A 23,579-nucleotide genomic window follows, 5' to 3' on the forward strand; every position below is an offset into this window, starting at 1 on the left:
CTCTTGCTTAATGGAGTAGACAGGCTACAGGAAATTTGGCAATAAAACAAAGTTTATATAAATTGAAACATTTTCCTACAACTCCACTATAAAATTGGAAACATTTTCCCACAGAAAAGCCTCCCAGAATGCTGAACGCGAAACTTGGGATCACAGAAAATATGATATTATGTCTATATTTGGCCTGCTGAAAATTGTATTTTTGCAAGGTAATCCCAGCTTTCATTGGTAGCTCCCATCCTGACACACACTGTTTTCTTCTTGGAGTGCTTTTCTAAGTCTGGGATTGCCAATGCCTTGGGACTTTCTTTCTTACTGGGATCTGCTCTGTCTTCACTCTCAGCCTCTGGACCTCTCTGTTTGCATCCTTCCTTTCTGTTGAGATATTTATGGCAGTTAATAGAGTCAGACAAGATGTATTCCAGCCTGATGTGCTTCTCAGGTTGCAGATGTGTAAGATGAGTGACTTCCTATCTCCATCTGTCTAGCTCAAGAATTAGGGTGACGAATGCCTGCTTCAGTCATTCGTTTAATAAATATTTATTGACTACCTACGGTGTACAATCAAAACATAGTTTCTGACCTCGTGAGCCTACCACGTCGCTTGGCAAGATGCATTACATACTTGTTTATTTGTAATGGCAGTAAGTGCTACAGAGGACACGTACAGCTTTCTACAGGTTTAGGGGACCTGAGTTTGTCTGAAAGATGAAAAAAAATGGGGAAGGGCTTCCCTGAGGAGGTGCTGTTTCAGCTGAGGTCTGAAGGATAAGTAGGGATTCCTCCAGGCAGAGGAAAGAGCAAAGGTTTGGGGGCAGGTAGAAACATGGTGGTTTTGAGGAACTTAGGGGTTGGTGTGGCCAAAGCCAAGAGAGCCCAGGGCAGAGTGAAGCAGGAAGGAACGGGGTTAGGCTCCTGGGCTCTGGAATCAGATTTCCTAGTTGGAATCCTTGGTCTCACAGCTGTGTCAGTCATGAATACCTTTGGCTCCAAGTAACAGAAAGCCTGCCTTAGCGAGGTTAATATATAGAGCATAACATATTGTCTCCACAAAACGGAAAGGGTGAAAAGAGGCAGTGTAGGGTTTTTGCGGGGTGCTGGGCTCTTTTCATCTTCTGCTCTGCATTCTGAGTTTGCTGTTTCACCGTCTCTGAGTCTCAAAGTGGTCCCAGGCATGATGGCCCATTGGAGGCAGGAAGAAGGGGAGAGATGTGTAATGCCAGGTTTTTCATCAGAAAAGCTTAAAGCTCAGAAGTCAGCTGGTGAACTCCGGCCTGCACGTCATTGATCAGAACACAACCCAAACGGTAAGGAAAGCAGGAGAGTGAGGAAGTGAATTTTCCATCTCTGCTAATACAGACAGCCCAGTGAGAGGGGTTTGGAAATGTGTCCTGATTTCCTCCATAAACAGTGTCTGACACAATCACTCTCTAGCTTTCTGATCTTATCAACTACCTCAGCTTCTCTAGTTCCTCATCTGAAAAATGGGGACAATAGGAGTCTTCAGCATTTCTTGTGCCTGGAACGTAAGTGTCTGATTGGTGTGAGCTCTGACATTATGCTCGACAGACATGCAGCAACCGGGACATGAAGAGCTTCGTAAATCATATTGATAATTTGTGTTTATCCTTAGTACAATGAGAGGGTATTAAAGGCTTTTAAGCAGGGAGGCAGTGTGATCATATTTGTGTTTTCAAAAGAGCCTTCAGTTTATCCTCTATCAGAAAGAGCCCGTTTGTTACCCTGCAGAATTTCGGCACAATGCTTCACCTAGACCTGTCTTTGCTCTCGGCTGGCTTTTCTTTTCGTTCTTCTTTTGGCAGTCTAAGTTGTTTTGAGATGTGCGAAGTTAGAATCTCATGCAGGTGTTTTGAGTTTCTTTGATTTTTTTTTTAAAGAATCTTTTTCACTTGGGGCAATTGAATGCCGAATACCCACAGGCCTTTATCTATTTTACATCTATTTGACTGACAGCGCACCTACAGGATAGGAAAAAAGCAATGCAAAGATTGTGCTTCACCTACTTGAACTCCTGCCCTGCTGTTAAAGGCGACAGCAAGCTTACGTGTTTAAAAAAAAAAAAGAGCTATAGCATTCCTTTCGCACTCCCACTCGCCCCTGAGGTTCTTCCACTTCCTTCCTATGGCTTTTTTTAGAAGCGAGTGTGTTTTTCTCACGTCCGGCAACAAAGGATGTTTTGTGCTGCTACTGAGGTTTGTGTGTGTGACTTACTTTAGAACTCTTTCTAGAAAGTGCTATTACTATTTGCATAGAGTTAGTAGAACTTTATCTTGAGTGAAAGTCTCAGATGGCTATTTTTGTTTTTGTATGTAGATTTGCCACTATTTCACTTCAAAGGCATTTTCCCTGTGTATTTTAAAATGATCGTAAAAGGAACTATCAAAATTCCTTCAGAAGTCCCACACAAGTTCTTATCTTTAAAAAAAAAGTTTTAATGATTCTTCCAGCTTGTTGTATTTATTCCTACATGCCTTGTTAAAGAGTTGATCATCTCTTACTTAGCTATGTCATAATGAGAGGGGAACACAGTGACTACCCGTAAGCTTTGGTGATTTTCATAGAGAAAAGTATTTGCCGCAGTCACACTGTCCCATGCCGGAGCTATTAGATGCTTTGACGTGAGGTGTTTCCATCTAATTGTAATTCTCTGAGTGGTGAGACAGGGTGAAATAAACAGAGCTCAGATGGCTGAGAATGGGGCCATAAATCCTGCATGAGAATTTACCTTTCTATTGTCAGAAAATATAAATCACTCGAAACACATGCTGGAACGGCTTTACCTTTTCTTGAGACGTGGGGTTTGCATCCCAGGTTTTCCTTCTCAAACAAGAGAAAGGTATTAAATGAACCCCGGAAGATTTTAGACACATTTGGGTGGCCGGTTTCTGTGTACTCCCAGCAAAAATCCCAGTAATCGATGCCATAAAGAGGCGGCCCTCGCTTGAGTACAGAAGTAACCACCTTAGCTGCTTGGTAAACAAAATCGCGCTGGAGATGCCTGTCTGCTTTTAGTAAATGACAAGCCCCATAGTCTAGGTGTGACGGATTCTGCTCCATGTGGATTTCGTGATCTCTCTTCTGTTGGAGTTAGAAGGGGAGCTTAGATTCCAAGATCAATTTCATGTCTAAATTCCTTGGCATTTGTCATGTTAGATCAGCACATCTCGGGTGGCTTTCGGTGGTTATTTTAGCATTGATTTTCCCCTAGCAGAGTAAATCAAAGAAAGATTTAGAAAATCAAAGTCAGTTTTCCTTGGCCTTTTCTCAGAAACAAAGGGAAGCTCTGGTGTTGGTGGGGTTTTTTGTTTTTGTTTTTTGTTTTTGCTCATCTTCACTTATGATGCAAATTTACTCTTTGTGTGAGTCTCTTTCCTATGTGAAGTATGTACTAGAGGCAGAGGCTTGGGCATTTCTTTGCTTGGAGGCACACCAGGAGACTTGGAGGAACTGAGTGTTAATTTCAAGAGAGAGACAAGGTGTAAGTTGTGGCAGTGTCAGAACCCAGGCTTTGACATCAGCATCCTGGGATTGGGTCCCACCTGAGTCCCAAGCAACATTGTGCAAGGGACGACCCATAGTTCTTCACCAGGAAAACGGAGGTAATGGAGGCACTTGGTTCATAGTCCACTGTGAAAAAGGTAGCAAGCTTTGGTTGACTAGGGACATGACCAACACCACACTGCTTGCTGTACTGTTTACAGCTGATATGACCTCAGGCAGGTCTCACACCTGCTCTGTGCCTCAACTGCCTCACAGAAAGGTGGAGAAGGTGCTAGTACCTGCTTCTTAGAGCTGTTGTATCTCTTAAAGGAGTTAAGGTAAAAGGTAAAACAATTACATAAGGGTTTGCTTTCATATTTGTGGGGATCACATATGATGCATATAAATACTTCATACATAGGTAGGAGGGTGCTATTAACTATCACATTATTTAAAGAACTCAACCCAATGTGTGTAGTACATTTTCAGTATTCAATAAATTTTGATTGACTTATCTACTGTGTGTATCTCTGCATGTGTGTGTGTGTGTAATAAGAGAGAGAAACACATATTCCCCAACAACATAAAACACACTTATGGGTCAAAAGATATAGGACAGAATGGATAGTAGTCAGGCCATACATCTAGGAGAGTTCTAGCTATACTATCTGGGGCTTAAATGGTTTGTTTGGTCCTTATTCGTAGGCTTATTTTTTTCCACTGATGCTTCTCTAACATTTTCAACTGTGGATAGAACCTCTAATACCCCATAAATCAAAGAGATATTCACTGCTGATTGTTTTTCACCACCATAGATGGTTGAAACATACTTGGCCTCTAGACCTGACGAGAAACCCAATTAATAATAATTACAGGCATTTTCCAATTCATAAATTATTTATGTTCCAAAAAATTCAGTTATGAAGCAATTTAGATCTCATAATACACTTTCCCATAAATATAATGTTATGAGAGATCATTAAAATTAGGCCTATCTAATTATTCCAGTATCTGGAAGAAAAAACACCAGTACTATAGAGCCAGTCACCGTGTATGAATCACAATATGTGTTTTGAACTCTAGCTACAGAGCCATGGGAAACACATTCCCCTTGTGAAAATCCTGGGGATGGTGGGGTTGAAAAGATTGAGTCCCACCTGTCCCCCACCACCTTTAGTTTGCTAAGGAGAGGTAGGAGTTTGGGGGACACGGTTTTCGTGGGGCAACTTCAGCCTTGGTTATCTGGGCAAATCCATGGCCAAAGAGAAAGAGGAGTCGTCAGGTGAAAATCACCTTTGTTATGTGTATGTAATCTGTAAAGACGATTTTACTGTTAAAACTTTTGGCCTATGTTTCACTGTCCCCTACCCTCCCTCCACCCCACTCCACCATTCCACAAAACAACCAGGGTCATGGTCCTGGGGGATAATTCCAGTTCTTCCCATCAGAATTCTTCCGCACATCCCCCAGGTTTGAAATCGAAAGGGCTTACAGATGAAGACGTCCCTAAAATCCCCCTTTTAAAAAAGGCAATATCAAAAGAAAAGAGTTTGCAATACCATTATCACCAACGGAATCACTATTAATTCTGAATTGAGTCAGATTTAGTTGCTTGTCTAGGCCAAAAGGCCTCGCTCACTATTGGGTCTGTATGCAAAGGCAGCCTGGTAGAGAAATAGAATACTTTGCCATTTAAGATGTGTCTGTCACTTGGTGCTTGCATACAAAACAGAAAATGACAGTAGCTTTCTTTATGATCCAAGGCTGGCAGTGTGACATCAGGTTCTGCATTCATTCAACAAACATTTACTGAGCTTTTGGTATGTGCCTCGTGCAGTTGCTAGATGTGTAACACTCAAAAATAATCTGCTGAGGTTAGGCAGATGATAAACATACAAACAGGTAACAATATAGTGTATCATATGGTGGTAAGTGCCAAGGAGGGGATTAATTTCATATAGAATGGTCTTGCAGAAAGTCAGGGAATGAGCCATACAACCATCTGGGAGCAGAGTTCTCAGGCAGAGAGAACAGCAATAATAAAGCCTCTGAGCCAGGAGCACCTTTTTGACAAAGATATTCTAGCTGGATAGGAGTAATCTAAGGGAGATTGGTGGGAAGGAGTTTAGAGAGCCTACAGAGAGCCCTACATTGTAGGGCTTTGTAGACCATTAGAAAGATTTGCTCTTTTTTTTTTTTTTAAGATTTTATTTATTTATTCGACAAGAGACAGAGACAGCCAGCGAGAGAGGGAACACAAGCAGGGAGAGTGGGAGAGGAAGAAGCAGGCTAATAGCAGAGGAGCCTGATGTGGGGCTCGATCCCATAACGCCGGGATCACGCCCTGAGCCGAAGGCAGACGCTTAACCGCTGTGCCACCCAGGCGCCCCAAAAGATTTGCTCTTATTCTAAGTAATCTAGGATATGTTCTGAAGCTAGAACCCATTGGAATGCCAATGCACTGGATGTGGGGTATCAAAGAAAGAGTGGAACCAAGGGTAAATCAATATGTGTGGTCCATATAACTGCCATTTATTGAGCTGGGGCATATTATTAGAATATCATGCTTGGGAACAGGGAAAGAAGGGCAGACAGAGAATCAAAATTTTCATTTTGAGCATGTTAAGTTTGACTTACCTATTAGCCATCCAAGTGAAGATGTCAGGTAGGCAGTGGTATAAGTAAGCTGGGATTCATGGGCAAGTTCCGGCCTAAAAGTCTACCTTTGGGTATTTAAGACCATAAGACTGAAAACACCAGAGAAGAAGTATAGATTAAGAAAAGAGATGTTTGGATTGAGTGCTAAGACTCTCCAATATTTAGAGGTCAGAGAGATGAAGTGGAGCTAGCAAAGGAGACAGGGAAAGTGTCCAGTGAGGGGGAAGACGTAGGAGAAGGTGGTGCCCCAAGAGGCAAGTGAAGAAAAGTTAAGGAGGAGGGAGTGTCTGTCTGTGTCAAATGCTGCAAAAAAATTTGGTAAGCTGAGGACTGGTAATGGATTATAAGGTTTGGTAGAGGCCATTGGTAACTTTCAAGCAGTGCTTAGACGGTTGCACTAGCTCTCTTGATTTGTAGTGTCTACCAATTTCCATGTTGTAAATACTCCCATCATAGCCAATTTCATGCTACTAGTAGTTTAAGGGAAAGCTTGCAAAATTCTTAAGTATTTAACAGTTGGCTTCTGCTAGCTCCAGCACATACTGCCTTGACAGGAGCCATTTTGGGGGAGTGAGTGGGGATTGAAGTATATTCGTAAGAGATGACACAAAAAATTGTGGACTGAGTATAGACAATGTTTTTGAGAAGTTAGAAATGAGGTGGTAATTAAATTGAGATGTATCATCAAGAGTTGTTTCTTTTTAAATGAGAGAACAGCATGTCTGCATACATATAGGAATGATCCAATTAGAGGGGGGACATTGATGAAGAAGGAGAAAGCAGTGAGAATTGCTGGAGTGAGGGCTATGAGTGGGAGGGAGGAAGGGGTTCTAATGCACAGCGGCAGGGGTGGGGAGGGGGGGGCTCGGTCTTAGCTAACAACATAGGTAGTTCCTTCATGGTAATAGGAGAGAATAGAGCAGCACTGTCCAAAGCAAATACAATGTGAGCCACATATGTAATTTTTAAATTCTAGTAGCCATGTTTAAAAAAAAAGGAAAAGGACCAGGTGAAAATAATTTTCATGACTATTTGAACCAATATATACAAATTATTACCACTAACGCATCTATTAAATATGAAAAAAATTATTGAGATTTTGCATTCAGTTTTTACACTACATTTTCAAAATCCAGTGTATTTTACACAAAAAGGACCTCTCAACTCGGACTAGCTACATTTCAAGTGATCAGTGGCCGCCACATGTGACTAGTGACTACCATATTGGAGAGGGCGGGGATAAATAATCAGTTAAGTGCATGCACGCGTTGGTAAGAGGTTGAGGAAGTTCTCTTCTGTTGGCTTCTATTTTCTCAGTGAAATAGGAATCACTTCCATCCAGTGATTTAGACTAAGAATGAGGCAGAGAGGGAGAGGTGGGAAATAGTCATGAAGGAGGATGACAGAGTGAATGGACCCAGAAAACATACTAGAATTGGGGCAGCGCTGATGGTCTGCTTGAGGTTAGTGGTGCAGAATTTACAGGGTGACCAGCAACCCCAAGAACGTGGTTTTCTTCAGCCACCTCCTGTTCTGTGAGGCACAGCGGGGGGTGCGGGGGCATGGGCATCTGCAGTGTGGACAAAGTTGGTTTTAACTGGGGTGAAATTAATTGGAAAGCAGAAGCCAATCTGCCAATCCAGTAAAAACATGCTAAACCTTCCCCATAGGAAACTTGCCCTTTTCCCTTTCTTTTCTTTTTTTTTTTTAAAGATTTTATTTATTTATTCCACAGGCCCTTTTCCCTTTCTGATCTAGGCTTTGTGTGTGGGGGTTGGGGTGGGAGTATGAGATGTTAAGCAACAGTGTGTGGAAAGAGTTTAAAAGCATAGTGACTTTTTCTTTTCCTTTCTTTTTTTGTTTTTTTTTTTTTTTTGGCCACTGAACTGACTCAGAATTCTTCTCTTAGTAAGTCCTCCTAAAACTTTCTCTAGGGTCTTGAACCAAGCTGTATGTGCCACCTCTCTCTTTGCTCAGAAATCATCGAACTGTTGACTAAGGTTTATTATTTTTGCATGTTCTGAATCTGATACGTACTTGTCAAGACTAAATGGGTGTGTTGAACTGCCTCCCTATTTGTTGGAGCCTAGGAAGATGTTAATGAGGGCTCTCTGTTCCCTGCTTGTAACCTGAAAGCTGGCAGTCAACAGAACAAATCAGAGGGTTTCCAGCAGCACACTGAGGTCCTTATGTAAGGAGGATCACACGCAATTTTTGTCTTTGCAGAATTCCTCTCTGTATAATTATTCTTTTGATCATGCTACACATGAAAAGAAAAGCAACTGGGGGTATGAATCATGTCCTTGTTTCACTTGGAATTAACAATTGAGACAGGGTGAGGAGTCTGTGAGAACTGCTGGTCCAAGGGAGGTGGTTCTCTGTTCTTAATTGACAAACTTGGTGCATGTCCTCACTGGTGTCCTCAGAGCAGAACTTAAACCTTGTATGTCACATTGATCAGTCACCATGGGCTAGCGACATTCCCGGGTGTGATACCACAGTAAGAGCACAGTCGGAGTTCTCTCTACAATGAGTAAAGGAACGCTTCATTGTTCCTCCCCAAAGAAGTTAGGTACATTCGACTCATCAGGACTTCTACTGAAACACTGAAGGAATTTCTCACTGACTTGATGTGAAAGGGATTGAGCGCTTAATCGGTATCGTACCACAGATGGCTTTTTCCAAATGTTCAGTGTACTAGGGGCATTTGTGGGTACATTCAGGAGGTAGCTCCTATGTCTTCTCAGATGCCTTCCTTTGCACCCCAGACAGAATCAGTCACTTGATCACTTGTGGTTTATCGAATTTTATACATACTTCAACCACATCCCTGAACATGAATCCCTTTCGGAATGTAGTGCTTCCGCATCCGGTGTTTCTTCTGCCTTCCTTACCTGTAAACACCTCCTAATCCTTCAAAATCCAACAAATATTTGTTGAATGGATGAATGAGATGGTTTGTAGAGGAGAGGGCCTTCCCTGAATTGATCACTCTTACTTATGAGTCCCACACATTTGAGTTATGCTTCCTGTTTGGCACTAACTCAATTCTTAAGACCTATTCACCTGTTCTCTTTCCCGAGTCTGTAACTTTCTTCCAGCATAGGGACCATGCTTTTTGTGCTTTGGCTTCTGTAGTGCCTAGCATAGTACCTGGTACATAATAAGTCCTCATATTTTTTGTTGAACACTGAAATGCAAAGAATTAAGCATAATAGTGTGATTCAGGTGAATACAGAAATAGCTTGAATTGAGTCACAATTTTATAGCCCATACAAGCTCACATTGAAGTAAATCAACTTGAGGCATTTCAGATGAAACCTCAAAATGAGGATATATTGGTTTTAGCCCAAAGCAGAAGTTTATATAAAGGATGTAACCTTTTGCCCTCCATACTTGGGAATTAAAATAAAAAGAAATCTAAAAACCCATTTATAGGTAATTTCAATTTGAGGCTTATAGGTATGTAAAAAGGGTTTATTTGAGGTTTAATAACCAAGTTTCATGTGGGTTCTTGTTTGGGAAAGACAGCTTTCACATGGCATTAATATACAGTAAATTGTGATTTACAAAAACATTCTCACATCCTGTCTAGGGTGAAATTTTAATTTGTCCAATGAACTTTCCACTGAAACAAAAAATGGTAAAACTGGCGAACTAATCTAACTATGCACGTTTTGTTTTGGAAACTTGCTATTCCCAAATGTTCCCCGAATGTATTTTTGAAAATTATTTGGAAAATTCAAGGAAAAATTGGTCTTTTGAGAAATACCTTGAATGTTATATTTTGTATGTCAAAAGAGCATTGAATTTCTTGTTAACAGTTTCGTTGACTTTTTATTTCTTCTTCTGCTATTCATTGTTTCTACAATTCAGTATGTGAGTGTTATTATCTGATGTCTGACATTTTAAGATATTGTCTGTTCCTTACCTTTCAATCGGATAAAATAGATGTAGACGTTAAAAGAATTTTGGGGGGTGTGTACAACTTATTTCATTTGTTTGATCGTGTCTTCCAAATGATGGGCATTTCCTTATTGGGTGGATGGATGGATGGATGTGTGGGTGGGTGGGTGGATGGATGGATGGACGGATGGGTAGATGGTTCAATAGTGTGTGTATTCTTTGAGAGTCCAGGTGTTGGGTACCAGTTACAGCTTTGCTACCTGCTAACTCTCTGGCTTACAGCAAATTATCTAAATCTGTTTCTTCAAATGTACATAATCATAGCTCTACGTAGGGTTTGGGGAGTTAAATGAAATAATGCATGTAAATAACCTGCATCACAACTGGTACATAGTGAATGCTCAGAAATTTAACTGTTGTTATTACTATTATTAACGTAACAATAAATGGCTTTAATATAGGATCCATTTTTTTTTTAAATTAAGGGTGAATAATTACAACCTGGAGAAATTATGAATGTATTGATTGTACTACATTCGGGAATACCAGAAATTTTCTAATTATTACAGCTCAAACTCTTCTGTCTATAAGAATGTGAAGAGTATAATAACCGGAAGCTTCCTTATCTACTTACAGAATTACAGGCATAGTTTAGATATGAAAACATTCTTAGGCTTCACCCTGACTTACTAAAGCATCACCATGTTGTCCAGTTTTAAACGTTTATAAATCCTACGTGAGCATTCTCTCCCATGACTCTGGGGCTCTTAAAAGGGGTGATCATATTTTAAAAGATCTGAAATAGGGTTGAGATCATTAGGCAGCACAGCCCCGAGTTGTCCTGATTTTTTTTCCTCCAGATTTCTCTATATTTCCTCCAGATTTCTCTATAGAAACAGCATGATTTTTAGGCAAAGGGAGAAGCCACTGAAGTCGGCCCCTGGGTCCGGTTCCCAAAGCGGGGTCCGGTTCCCAAAGCGGGGTCCGGTTCCCAAAGCGGGGTCCGGTTCCCAAAGCGGGGTCCGGTTCCCAAAGCGGGGTCCGTGTCGCAAAGCGGAGTCCGTGGGGCAGCTCAGAGGCAGGAGGGGCGGACTACAACAGGACTTAGGCTGTGCGCAGAGGAGGAAGGCACTTTCGGCTTTTCTCAGGGCGGTGACGTGTGGGTCACGCTTCTGGCGGCGTGGAATAAACACGGGTCTGAGGATGAGGATGAGGATGAGGATGGGAGGGTGGTGGGGAGGCTGCGGATTCCGCCCGGAGTCTCCGGCGAGGCCTGCGCCGCGCTCCGCTCAGCGCCGCGGACGCGCACGGATTGTTTGCAACTGGAGCGGCGCCTCCTGCTTTCTCTCCGCCGCCCCCCCCCCCCTTTTCTGTTTGTGCGGAGCGGGCCTTTTCAAGGAGGAAGCGCCTGCCATTTAAGGAGTGCGGGCCCTTCCCGACAGCCGGGCCCCCTCCCCGCCGTCGGGGGGCCTCCTGCTCATTGGCCTGCGGGCTGGCCGGGGCTTCTGCCTGCGAAGGTTCGCGTTTTAAAAATGTCTTCTTTTGTCAGCTTGAGATTTTCCAGAATTTAAAAGCGGAAAGGAAGAAAGGAGTACAAGGAAGCTATTAAAGATACATTAAATAAACTCTACTGGGAGCAAGTGTGTGTTTAAGAGAGAATCTGTAACTTTTGCGAGGGAAGTTTTGGTGATTGCTTATTATTTCAACAAAGAGGGCGGGCGTGTGTGTGTGTGTGTGTGTGTGTGTGTGTGTGTGTGTGTCAGAGAGTTTTGGTGATTGCTTATTATTTTAACAAAGGGGTGTGTGTGTGTGTGTGTGTGTGTGTGTGTGTGTCTGTTTTCCTTGAACTGGAGAAGCAGATGTTTAAAGGAGAAGGGGCAGGAAGCAGCTCTGACAAATGAAAGGATTTTTGATTGAATTCGTGAGCTAAAGTTTCCTGCCAGTAATTCATTCAACCCTAGGCTACATAAAAGAAAAACCCACATAATTGAATTTTAATCGCCTAACTTTTTAACATACAGCCAGAAGGCAAGTGTAGCTGCCACAGGTAAAACTGAAATAGTGCTGTAAGCTGATTTTAGATTATTATTTATTGGTAGTTTTAAAAAATTATGATACCCTTGCTTCATGCTGCTCCTCCTTCATGGGTGCGTGTGCCAGAGGCGATTCCTTATTGTCTGTATAAGTAAAATCCATCGTGCAGGTTTTTTTTTTTCTTTAAGCTGTTTTGTGAGCAGGTGCAGATGGCTTTCATGAACTGAGCCAACTGAAATGCTCTGTTTCAGCCTGCAGAAACCAAAGTTTTAAAAAATGAACAACTGCGTTTTGTGCTGTACCTATAATTCAGCTGGAAACTGTTTTCCCTAGTTTATGATGAAATCTGCCACCTCTATTTCTTCCTTTTAATGAATTTGGTTTGTTTACAGCCTTAAGGAAATCTTGTCACTAAAATCCACCCTCAACACCCCTCCGGTATTTTGCAGTCTGATGATTTCACAACAAGGGCCATTGCAAAATAAGGGTAAACGGGCATTTTTTTTTAAATCCCTGGAGATTTTCAAGAACTTTTTTCTTTTTTTTCTTCACAGTGTACTCAAGTAAACAGTATCAGGAAGACTCAAAACATGGGACTGTCGTACCTTCTCATACATAGAATATAGAATAAATTACTTTTCTTAGTCAAGTCTTATCATTTGAAACCAAGCAACAGAAGGTGGGGAGTCAAGACACCCTAAAACCTTTGGTTTGGTGCCGGCATTCATGAGTCTTCCTATAAAACAAAATCAAGAGTGAATTAACTCCTTTGGTGTTCAGGGGCTCTAGGGGCCGTGATAGTGATGGGCTTGGGCTCTCTGCTCCAGTCACACTCATATGGACACTGAGGCAAGGCCCTAAATCAAGTAACTATAGCCAAGAGCCAGGATTGCATTTGCTGTGCTGCAGCTTGAACTGAACAAAACCCAAATATTAGTGCTGTCACTGAACCGAACATGTCCCAAAATAGAGCTAATGAACTAGTTCAAACCAGAATGATACATATTTTCTAAAATGATTGAACAATGCAAAACTAGGACTTCAGAAAGTTCCACGAACATAACCTGAAACAAGCTAAGAGCCCATTGACTGGATGTGTGCACTGGCAGTGTTTATGGGATCCCAGCACGAAACTATGGGATCCCAGTATGAAATGAAAGATATGGATTCTGCTCTTATGTTGACCTTTACAATGAGGACTGTCCCAAGGACACTGACTCAGGCAGTGTTAAAAGACATATCTGTTATGTTGTCAGATAGAGATACACACTTCGGCACAATTGACAGTTTGGACAAGATAATTCCTTTTTGTGTGGGGCTGCCCTGTGCATTGTAGGGTATTTAGCCACATCTCTGACCCCTACCTGCTAAATGCCAATAGGCTACATCCCTCCAGTTATAACAATCAAATGTCCCCGGATGTTGCCAAATATCTGCTGGGCCGGGAGGGTTGGGGGGCAAGAATCATCCCCAGTTTGAGAACTCTTGCAATAGGAGAACAGTCATCAGCCTCCTGCATTGTTTCAGAAAGGTTTTCCAGTAGATATTGGGAAGAAAAGCTAAACACTTAACTGCCCAGAAGGATCACCAAATAGAAAATAAAAGCTAATCTCTTATGTAAGTCCTCATTTCAGAGTTGGTTTCCCTACTAAAGCAAGAAACCCTTTATGTTGGAAAGACCGTGTGTGGTGTTATTATGGGACAGACCTGGTGAAAATTCTGCAATGAAGACGTTTATAAACATACACTATTATAAAAACTTTACCTCATACTGACTTATGGTGCTGGTGATAAAATCTTCTGGCCACACTTCCATCAGTGTTTACCCTCATATTCTGAAAAGAATTGCAGAAATTTTTCAGTGTATTGAGTCTAGTAGTGTCTCTAGTTCACAGGGTACGGAGATGCTGTTTGATCTGGGGTGCCTATGTACCCTACAGTGAATTATTATATATTAAAGTGCTATTTCAGGAGAATTAGACATCTTAATTATAACTTTTTTTTAGTTTGTGTGCATATAGCGTATGCCTTTGAAATGAAATTTATAGTTATTCTGTGCTTCAATGAGACTTCTCGTTTTTATGTAACATAACAGTACCTTTCCCTTGGCAGTTTTCATTTGGTAGGAAGACTCATTTGTACATCAGAGCATTATTTGAAACAGTGGGTTTTGCCAAGATTATAATGTGGTAATTACATTTAAAATTGAGCTGTGCCAAAGCATTGCAAAAATAATAATAAGTCCACTAAATATATAACACTGACACAGACAGTTCATCAGCTTTTCTTAATACTGTGAAAAACAAACCAAATTTTCTATTTTTTGTCTGTGAAGAAAACCTGGGGAAAGAATCATCACAGTATAAAATTGAACAGCTAATCGAGTTTTCCAAATGGTTTATTTTAATGGTGATTTAGCATTCTAAGGCACAGACCCTTAGCTTTTGTTTAGCTTTTGTCTTTAATGTAGATTATAAATGAAAGCGCTGCGTAGCGACAAAGAATAAAGTTATTGGCCAATCTTTCCTCACAGACTGTAAGTCATAATGATGCCTATGAAGCCTATAATAACAAGAAACACTCCCTTCATCTCAATTGATCTCCACAACCACCCTGTTCAGAATCAATAGTTTTCCTAGTTTACCAATGGAAAAAAGTACAGCGCAGAAATGGCTGTGGTAGTGGCCAAGGGGGAAGGTTCAGAGAGTGAGGAATGCTAATATTTGAGAACTTACTTGTATAGCCTACATCACTGACAACCATTCTGCTCTATGACATACATGCCCTTATTCTATTTTCTTATGATAAAACACAGACTCTCAGTGGAGACTCCAAGTGGACAGCTTGTAAATGGTAGCCCTAGAATTCAAAACCAGAGCTTGTGACTTTGTTTTTTTTCCCTTGATTCCCTTGTACCTCGATTTCAAAACCATGGAAGAAATGAAGGTCTATTAGTTCACACTTAGTAATGTACATAGGAACTCTTAACCGTGGAAGAGTATAATCACATTAGGTATAGCCCCAGTATTTAAGAAAAACAAAACTCAGAAACTCTTGATTCTGTCCCAGATATCTGTCCTTACTCTGAAATTGGCCATAACATCTGAAGTCTTGGTATCGCTCCATCCTGGGCTTCCTGAGGAGCGACCTTAGAGCAGTGAGTGTACTGACAGTGATGTCCTCCAATAGGAGTCAGGCGCTGTTCCCTCTCATCTCTTCTAGCACCATCACCCAGAAGAAGGGAGGACGTTCACCTACAGGCGCTGCATCCTAGAGCCTTTTCTGTCTCCTTCAGTGCATATAATCATTCAAACCTAACATTATCCACCAGCCATTTGGAAAAGAGCACAGCACTTACTTTATGGCATTCAAAACGATTGGGCCATACCCTATCAGTGCGTTCAAGTGTGGCAAGCTTGAGTATTTAATAAACCAGTCCCAACATTCCTAAAGATGGTAGCATGATCTATATCTTTTGTTGCAACCATAGTTGTGTCAAGTCTGTGCCTCTTAGGTCTAATCCTGGTGTCATATGCTGTTTCTGACTCAGACTGGCTATTCTCTGGCTATTCTTTTCCAACATAGACTCCTGAAGCCCAACATTGCTACTCACTCTTGTGGATAATGACCCTTCAACAAATCCCTAGTTAAATTCCTTCCTGCTCAGTTCTATTTCTCCAAGAAGCTTCCATCGACTATATCCCATCAATAACTCAATAATGTTCTACCGCATTTTGTGAGCAGGTTTTTTTTTTTTTAAATCTCACTGGCTCCGTTCATACTAGACGCTTGAACAAGTTCATATTTCTTGACTTAGCTCTTCCAGTAATTTCTGGCTCATTAAAACATTAATAGACAAATGCTGTATATAGAATCTAGAAACCAAACTCATAGAAACAGAGAGTAGATTGGTGGTTGCCAGGGGCTGGGGAGGTGAAGGAAATGAGTGATGGTGATCAAAGGTACAAACTTCCAGTTATAAGGTGAATAAGTTCTGGGGACATCACATGCAGCATGGTGACTATAGTTAACAACCCCGTAATGTATACTTGAAAGTTGCTAAGAGGGTAAATCCTAAACGTTCTCACCACACACACACACAAAATGGTAACTATGAGAGGTGGTAGACATGTTACCTCACCTTATTGTGGTAATCATTTTACAATGTCTACGTATATCAAATCATCCCGTTGTGCACTTTAAGCTTCTATGATATTGTGTTTCAATTATATCTCAGTAAAGCTGGAAAAGCACATTAGCTAGCCCACCTCAATATATCTTATCTAAAAAGGAAGTTTTGTCTGCAGCAATAGAAATAGCTACCATGACACCTAACTTCGGAAGAGGAGTCATTGATCTGGGGACTGAACCTAAACTTTGTGGGGGAGCTTGGAACAGTGACAACCACAGCAGTCCTGAAAATGCCACTACGGAGACAGCAAGGCTTGGACTCACAACGGAGATTTCATTCAAAATTGGATTTTCTTTTTCTCTGGTCTCCCAAATTATTTCCAGAGGTTAGCCACTTACAGAAAAAATAAATCTTCTTTCACTTGAAGTAAAGAATGTGCTATTTGACTTGAAACATAACACAAATACTCCTTGGATCAGCTGTGTTTTGTGTCTGATGAGCTTAATACTGCTCTTCTTTAAACAAACCTATCACTGGTTTCATATGTGAGGTGTCCTAGCATGCAATGCTTAAATCAAACTTTATAATAGTGTAAATAACATTTTATTGTCTCCTCCATATTAATGAAACCCACAGCCAAACAACTAAAGCCCTGTACTAATTGCTTGTTCTCAGAGCTGGATATTTCAGGTCTAATTCTCCTTAGAACACAGCTGGCATGGGGTATGCGAAAGCTCCTTTGGTGACTTTAACCACTTAAGTACTAATTTGGTGGCATGGAAAGCATTAGGCTGTGTCCATACAAGCAGAACAAAGCAGAATATTGAGCAATTTTCCGAATTCTATCCATGTAGTAAGTCAACTTGGTTGATGCTTCTAGTTAAAACAGATGTTTGAGTTGTCAGGCTGCATCCAAACAAAGTGTTTGTTGAAATAAACATTAGCTTAGCAGATTTCTTTTATTGCAGAAGCATTGTAAACAATGAGCAAGGTGTAAACCATGAAAATCTGTGAGTCTTGAAGAAGCTAGGCATACTGTAAAAGATTATGTCATTTTCCAAATGGATTATACTCACAGCCAGGCTTAATCCATGATTATTGTATCAATGACTGAAGGAATGAATTGTTAAATTTTGTAACCATTTTGGCCTGTACTTGATCAATTAGTTAAATTTCATTTTCTTAGTATCTGTGAATTCTGTGCATATCTTTCCTAGTTTGCTTAGCTCTTTTATAAATTTAAATATTCTGCCCTGCAAGTAATGGCTGAAATAATCTCTTTCATTTGGCCCTGATATTCCACGCATATTCATTAAAATTATCCTATCTGGGTATTTCAACTTCACTACCTTATTGCTATTTCTGATATAAAAGTTTGATCTGTAGGAGCCCACAGCATAACTGGCAAGGTTCATAACCTTTCAAGCAATGTGAAAACTGCTGTTGATTGAAAAAACACACAAGTATTTATTGGATGCTTATTGTGCCTAACAGCTTGCTAGATATTATGGAAAATAGCTTCACCCACGGGAGCTGAAAACCTAATTGAAGAAAGAAAAGCAACACACATGAAACAATTATAAAGAAGAAATGAAATGTATCGTGTGGTACAGAGCCAAGGAGAATAAGGTGTTAATTGTGTGGGATAGACAGTAAATCTCAAAGGAGTTAAGGAAGGTAGAGATCAACACAGGCTGAGGTCATTCAGGAAGACTTTCAAAACAAACCAACAATATTTATAAGCCCCCTCTATGTTCAAAGCATTGTGAGGGCTGGAGCGCAGTGTGATCACAGAGATGGGACTTAAGCGGGATCTGAGAGGATGAGAAGAATACTGACTGGCCAAGAAGAGAAGGTAAAGTACTACAGAATACAGAACTCGGGGCAAGGGGGTGCAGGGCGCAAGGGAGAGCCACAGCTTCGCTAAGCAGCTTAACACTGCAGCTCTTCCTTTGAAACTCCTTAGCCTGGTGCAGATATGTTCGCTTGGATTTTTAAATCCATGTTGGCTCGTGCTTGGTCTGCACAATATGAGCATCCAGTAGAGAGGTTTCTCTGTGCGAGAGCGAGAAAGGCAGGTAGCAGACGTGATAGACGGTGTGCACTAGTGCCTTTCTTTCGCAAAGGGAGGCATTACTGAAAACAAAGGCACCAGCCAAACTGCGGACTGTGTGGTAAATGCAAGGCACCGAGCACACCGTGGGAGATGTTTAGGAGAAGATGCTAACCAAACACTGACTGTTATTTGTAGGGTTGATTCGCTTTGGGTTTTGTAAAAACTCTCAAGTGGCTCCCTTTGTGGGGCACTCCTTTCTGTTTTGGAAATCTGTTTGAAGCTCAGTGAGCACTCATTATGTTTTCTAAATTCTGTGTATCCTCGTGCTTATTCAGAGTACCCTCCTATGGAGACCAAGAACCACTCATTTCTGGTTCGGGGGCAAAACGATACCTCCAAACACCTTTATTTTCTGGGCAGCAAAAAAATGGGAAAAAGAGTTTATTTTCAAGATAACAGGCTCTCTGGTTTGAAAATCATAGTCATTAGCATTGAGGTCTGGTGCATTTTCTGCACTCTACTTAGAGCACTTTAGGTGATTTTGTTTTTAAGGGAACATCATACCTCAGGTCTTTTATTCTGTGAAGACAGTGATTGTGAAAGGTCCTGGGGCTGTGGAGAGGGTGGAAGAGACCATTGCTCTTCTGCCGCCATCTCTCTAGTGTGGTAGCCCTAGGGTGTGTGCCTAGAGAGAAATTGTGTGACACAGGCTATGCCCAGAGCACCCAGACTCGGACAGCGTACAGCCCTATCCCTGGTGAAACGAAGAATCGTGCCTTGGTCATCAGTTCATGCACTTTCTTGGTGTGAGTACTCCTGCCATTTCCCTCCGGATCCCAGAGCCGCAGCAGATAGAGAGCACTCACTTAACCAAAAGCACGACAGAAAAGAGCATTCCTCTCTGGCACAAGCCATGCGGCGCATCTGTTCTAGGAAGGTGTGAGCCAGATGTGCTACCTTGTCTGAAACAGATTTTACTGCTGTTTACATTCTCTCTCCAGCTCTAATGCACAGCTTTCTGGCGTGTCCACGATACGGTAGCAAGGGGGTATCACTTAGTTGTTAAATGCCTGAAATGATGTGCAACATTTCACTGCAAACCGGCGTTTTGAGAAAGACATCTTTTTAAATTCATTTGGATTCCTATAAGAAATCATTATGACAAGAAAAGGTCTTAACCTCCTTGGGACATAGAAATTTAAAGGGAATTAGTAAGGAAAATATGATCACTTGGGCTAACTCTTCTTCTTTTATAGATAAGAAGTCAAACACAAGGAAAATGATTACTTCCCAAGGTCATAAAGCAGTTTACTGGAGAATTGGAGTCTAAAATCCAGGTATCCTGACTTTCAGTCTAAAGGAGTGATGCAGGAGGGAAATTATTCAGGAGATAGCAGAGTCTGTTCTGTAAAGGGCCAGAGAGTAAATATTTTAGGCTTTGTAGGCCATATGGTGACTGTCAAAACTACTCAACTCTGTCCTTGTACCTGAAAGTAGCCATAGACAATATGTAAACAAAAGTGTGTCTGTGTTCCAATAAAACTTTATTTGTAAAAACAGCCAGTGGGCCAGATTTGCCAACCTTTCCTCTTGATCTAAAGGAGAAAAATAAGCATGAAAGTCTCCTTGGGAGCTCCTTTATGAGCCACATCCAAATTTGATCTGTCATGGAGAATGTCAGTTTTTCAAAGGTCCAGAGGGTGCTATTAGTTAGATAAAATTGCTCTGACTCAGGCAAAACTGACTCTTTTTATAGCTTCCCTGAGAAAAAGTTCTTTATGAGAATTTCAAAGTATTGAAGAGTCATTCTTCAGGATTGTCCTTATGTCACTATTGTTCCACTTAAATGTGGAAGATTTATGTTTCTCTGTGCTTTCAGAAGTTAAATACACTCACGACCGAGGTCTTCTATTAGCACTGTTGGATTTTATTAACTCAAGTAATCTCTTAAAAATCTAAGCTTGTATCTTTTTTTCAGAAACAGGATTCCAAAGTTTTCCAGTTTAACAGCAATTTAAAAACGGATATGAAGTAAAAGTTTCTGAAACATCCCTGTGTTTTTATGTAAAATTCCTTTTGGAACATAAAGCTTCAAGTTTTTAAAGTTTGTGCACACACTCATGCACGCGCGTGTCTGTGTGTGCACGTGTGTGTGTGAAAGAGAGAGAGAGATGGAGCTCTTTGGGAGGCAACTCAGAGGGACTGCATATATCCATAACAGTATTTGGAATGAAAACCTTCTTTCCCATTAAAACTGTTCAGTGGATTCAGTGCCCTAAGACAGCCTGGGGATCCATGAGCGAGCCCTCACTAAGGGGAACTCCCAGGGTTCTTCTACTCTATGTAACGCACTTATTTGAAAAGTGATCTTTAGGAATGATATTGTCTTTCCAGGTCTCAACCCAGAAGCAAGACTTAAACAGTTGATGGAAAGACATGCAGAATAGGAGGGAGGCAGTGCTAACTGTGAGGAATGGGGACAGGAGCTCGAGTTCTAATTTTGGAGACTGCCCCTCGCCAGCCACCATTTCCTCTGAGCACATGCAGACTGTTCCTTCTTCCTGCCCGCCCCTACCCCCCATCATTTCCTCTTTTCCCTCTTCCTCTTTGTTGCTCTTCGCTTTCCTCTCCTCCTGCCACCAAACACTAATGTGGCAGGTGGAAAGGTGATCTGTCTGGAGTGAGCTGGGAGAAGATTGTTTTAGTTCTTTTCTATCCGCCTGTTAGATATTAGGAAGAAGAGAGGAAAGCACTTAAATGTCTCATTTTTCCCCATTATAAATGTTGCATTTTCAAAGATAAAGTTTTATCTATCTGTAAAGATTATTTGGAAAGTAATTGAAAGGAAAGTCATCTATTTAAAAGTTGTGTTTGTTTTTTTTTTAATTAGGAATAAGTACTGTAAAGCCTCACATTCTGTGGTTATGTAGTTTCTAGAACAAATTTGGGATAAGCGACTTTACCATTCAAGCTTTTTCTTTTCGAGATGGATATTCCTGTTTTTCTTCTGGTTTGTTTCAAAAGTTCTTATAAATGTTCTTGTTGCATAAATGATCACATTTAAAAATTAGTCTTTAAAGGCAAATAATTAAAAGGTTAATATTGTTCTTCTGCACTTAGGCATTTCACAGGATGTTGGGTTTCATTTCATTTTGTTTTGTTTTCTTGAGGCTTCCAGTTCAAAGCTTAAGTAAGGAGATTTATGTCTTTTTTGAATTTTGTTTTTTGTTGGGATATAACTGACATATAATATTAGTTTCAGGAATACAGCATAATGATTCAGTATTTATATATATTGTGATCTGATCACCACAAGAAGTCTAGCTAACATCTGTCACCACACATAATTACAATTTTTTTTCTTGTGATCAGAAATTTTAAGATCCACTGTCAACTGTCAAAAATACAATACGATATTATTAACTGTAGTCACCATACCGTTCACTACATCTCCAGGACTTATTACTTATTTTGTAACTGGAAGTTTGTTTAAGGAGGCTTCTTTCTTTTCTCATCATCTCCAGGTTTTATTCTGAAGGGAGTGAAGAGATGGCATGTTGACCAGTCTGTCCTAATTCTAATACTCTAACAACTTGACCCAGCATTCTGGCCTCCACCACTGTGGACCCACATCCTCCTGTTAGAAATTCCCTTCCCCTCCTTTCCACCCACCTACATCCTACGCAGACGTCAAGTCCCCTCTTAAGACCATAGGCCTTTAGGAATCTCTCCTTGGATAATTGCCCACCGCAGTGATCCTTACTTGCTTGGAATTTCTGTAGCACTTTTCGATTGTGCCAAACAATCCTCACTTAATTACACATTATCTTGGATCACTCTCTAGTGGTTTAAAGCCTAGTGTTAAGCACATAATCTGTGTAGCCATTTGAAGAGAAAGGCAGATAGCTCATGGGGAGACAGGGATGTGACACTTAGGGAAGGCCACAAGCACCCACAGGGAAGAATCATCTTGGGGGAGTTGTTAAAATCTAACTCTGGCCCTCAGACTCCCAAGCACAATGACCGGAATGGTAGGACACTGTGTGTTGCTACATCAACCAGAGGCAAACTCACCCTTACCTGATTTATAGAGTCTGATTAGGATGCCAGGTTATTAGTTTTCAGTATGAAGTATAGCTGTCTAGTATCCATCCCTAGACATTCAAGTCCTCAGGCAAATGTATCATCTACCTCTGGGTAAGCTGTGTGAGTTCAGGTATAACTGAGTTCAGTTCAGAGCTCTCGGGAAGCATGGAATTGATGCAAATGTGGCTAGTCAAATGATTTGAATATTCAAAGGATTAGAACAAGGAAACTGGTGATATATTTTTACCATAAGGATATACCTGCCCACAGAACTGGGTAGGTGGTATCCTTTGGTAGGATAAGCTTGGAAACTAAACAGTGCTTCCTCGGATGATTACTCTGTGACTCTGTCAGTGATGCTGTGAGTGGCCAAACTTCTTTCCCACTGGCGAATTTTGTCATAAGATCTTAAATATAGTTGATTGGTTTCTAGTTAAGTCTTCGTCTCTTGTAGTTGCTTTTTTGTTGTTGTTGTTGTTGTTTCATCTCCTCTCTGATCCATTGTGTGTAGGGAAATCTCATTTCTGTCATTCCAAAGTCCTCGGGGAGCAGGTCATTTTGGCCTTCTTTTACCTCCTACAGTAGGTTCCGCTAAATATTGATACCGCTAACTGCTGATAAACCATTAAATATTGAGTGATTTATTAACCAACTCCAGTACCAAATCCTTAATGGCATAGAACACACACACACTTATTTATTTAGCATTTAAGAAATAAGCAACTTTAGCACTTACCACATGCCAGCATTATTGAAGTTAATGGGAATATAGAGATGAGAAGAACATAGTTCCTTTTTTTAGAGATTTTATATTTAAAAGACAGGTGTATGAAATGATTACAATGAAGTGATTTGGTTGCTATGATAAAAAACAGATTGAGACACAAAAGAGAAAATAATTTTACTTATGGGAAGCAGGAAAGTTTTCATAGAAAGAGAAATACATTGATTATAATCCCTTAAATATACCTTTTTTTGTTGTTTATAGGTTGCCTTCAATATCAGTTCAGGTTATTAAAATCTTGACCTCTTTCTCATTCATGTCCATTCACTTGTCATTAAATACTCATGCCTCGTCTAAGTTTGGAATGAAAGTGTCACAAGACACATCTTTCACTATTTCCTGATTTACTAAACATGGAAATGTAGCTCAGGACCTGAGCATTCGGTGATCTCATGTGACCATGAGAACATGAATAAGGAAGG

General features: G+C 40.8%; 1 protein-coding gene and 1 long non-coding RNA gene across 3 annotated transcripts in view; both read left to right on the plus strand.

Annotated features, from left to right (window-relative positions):
• LOC148108788 (uncharacterized) overlaps window positions 1-8,035 on the plus strand; it is a 72,324-nt gene extending 64,289 nt beyond the window's left edge. Inside the window, exon 2 of the long non-coding RNA XR_015726960.1 lies at window positions 1-8,035. This exon is cut by the window's left edge and continues 25,193 nt beyond it. This is a non-coding gene — a long non-coding RNA (uncharacterized LOC148108788).
• Window positions 1-23,579, plus strand: part of MAML2 (mastermind like transcriptional coactivator 2) — a 331,700-nt gene that overhangs the window by 80,069 nt on the left and 228,052 nt on the right. The gene's annotated exons all lie outside the window — the stretch shown is intronic.

Source organism: Ursus americanus, chromosome 16 (genome assembly GCF_024610735.1).
Source record: "Ursus americanus isolate L20-20 chromosome 16, mUrsAme1.1.p, whole genome shotgun sequence".
NCBI classification, from domain to species: Eukaryota; Metazoa; Chordata; class Mammalia; order Carnivora; family Ursidae; genus Ursus; species Ursus americanus.